Raw genomic sequence first — 2,159 nt, 5'->3', positions numbered from 1 at the left:
GCCGGCGGCGCCGCGCCGGCTCCCTCGCGCGCGGGCATCGTTGCGCTCGCGTGGCGGGCGGCGGCGCCCGTGCCGGGGCGGCGGGGGAGCGGGCGGGCGTGGGCGCGCAGCGGTGGCGGGGACAGTCGAGCGTTCGCGGCGCCCGCGCCAGCCGGTAAGTTGGCATTTCGGGCGGCGAAGCGCCCGCGGCGCGCCGGAAGCCGCCGCAGTGGTCGGAGGGCGGGCGGCGGGGGCCGTGGGGAGCAGTGCGTGGAGCCGGGAGCCTCTCTTCGCCCGCCTGCCGCGTTGCCTGCGCACCTGGCTGGAAACTGGAGCGGCAGGACGTGCACCGGCCGGAAGGGGCGCAGCGAGAGGGGACGAGGGTGGAGCAGATGTGCCCCCGGCCTGGGGCGAGATGGAAGGGGCGATGCTCGCAGCCAGAGGTGCCCTGGGTCCTTCCAGCCGCCTTTCCCGAGGGTGCTGGGACTGCTGGGGGGGGGGCGGGAGGGACACAGGGCCTCTGCAAGAGAGGCAGGCTTGGCTTTCCCAGTGAATACAGTTAAATGCCGCTCCCTCCTATTCCTGCCTTTACTCCTTTAAAGCGTCTCCGTCTTCATCCATCACTTGCGGTCTGTCTCTTGGGGTGGCTCCCGCATGCCCAGAGTGCAGAGGTGCAGATCGCAGCTACATGGGGTTTCTGTGCAGACACCCAACCGATGGGGCAAAATATGCCAGCGAAGCCTTCCCTGCGGGCTTCCTGCGGTCATGGCAGGATTTCTGTGTGGTTAAAAGGCTTCCTGTGTTCGGATTAAGTTTGCCTGCCAAAGCAAGGTGTAGCTTTGGCCAACTCACGCCTGCATCTGGTGACGGCCCCGTGGAACTCTTGGTGGAAAGAGTGTGACTGCGCTGGACAACCAGCCCCGACTCTAAGGAAGGGGTTTCAGGATTGAGCCTGTTCAGAGCTTTTTCTTTGCTGCTTTCCATGGCACCTTCTGGAAAATGTCTGTCTCAGGCGTGGGCTAGATAGGCGGCTTCTGCGCGCCTGAGTGGGGAGCGGCTGTCATGCTGGGAGTGCGGTGAGCTGGGCCTTCATTCCTACCCTGAAGCAGCAGAGGTAGGTGTGGATTGGGAAGCCCGTCGCTCAGCACTCCTCCTCTGCCCCCTCCTCCATTCCAGGCAAAAGGGGCTTCGCTGCCGTGTTGCTGGGGTAATGGAGCGCCTACGCGGTGCAGGGCCAAGCTGGGAAGCCCCCACTGCCCTTCCCCCTCCGGGAGATGGGGCGGTTCGCTTGGCCGCTGCTTGGCCAGGGCACCTGGTGCTGATGGCTGAGCAGTGGTTGGAAAGGAAAGGCCTGGCTCTCTCCCCATGGAAAGAGAGGTGGAGGCCTCTCTTCCTTGCCCAAGTGGAGACTGGATGAGCCACCTCCACACCTCCTTTGCCTGCCGGACCAGACACCTGGCGGGCCACGCTGGCAGCCAGAAACGACGAGCCCCATAGGGGCGAGGCCTGGGCGGCAGAGGCCCATTCGGGGGGACAGACGTAAGCGAGTTGCGTGCTAGGGCTGCCGCACGGGCCCGTTTCCTGCCCCTGGAAAGCAACGGCGAGCGCTTGGCCGAGGCATTACGAGTGGGGCCTGTGGCAGACCGTTGGACTGTGCCCCTCTTCGCCTCCCCCCTTTCCTTGTCCATCCCAACGTCCTTCCTCTTGCGTGCGCCGGTTGCAGCCAGGAGCACTTCGAACACGAGCAGCTGCCTCGGCACACCGGCCCCCCACTGAATTCTCGGCCCTCTCCTTGAGTTCTTCTGGAACTGGGGAGGTTGGCTCCCTTTTTACGTGTGCAGGTCCTGGAGTTCACCTGCGAGTCCGGGTGTCTTCCTCTTCTCAGTGGGGCTGCTTGGCTTTGTTGGCCTGCCCTGCCCAAGTCCCGTACTGGCTGGGGTGCTTTGGGTGGGTGCCGCTGGCCCTTCTTACTTTGGGATGCTGCTTGTCTACAGGAGGTTCGCTCCTGAACATCCCGCTCACAGCAGGCTCCCTGCACTGCACAGTCATGGTCACCGGGGTCTTGGGCACAGCTTGCGAGGAGCAGAACCTGCCTGCATCTGAACCCCTCTTTGGGAATGAGCCATCGTGTGCCTTTTGACGTAATTCAGAAAGGTTCCGTTGCGCCATGTGGAGCGTAA

Source organism: Varanus komodoensis, unplaced genomic scaffold (assembly GCF_004798865.1).
Source record: "Varanus komodoensis strain SLA01 unplaced genomic scaffold, ASM479886v1 scaffold114, whole genome shotgun sequence".
NCBI classification, from domain to species: domain Eukaryota; kingdom Metazoa; phylum Chordata; class Lepidosauria; order Squamata; family Varanidae; genus Varanus; species Varanus komodoensis.
Note: the sequence above shows the minus strand (reverse complement) of the source record.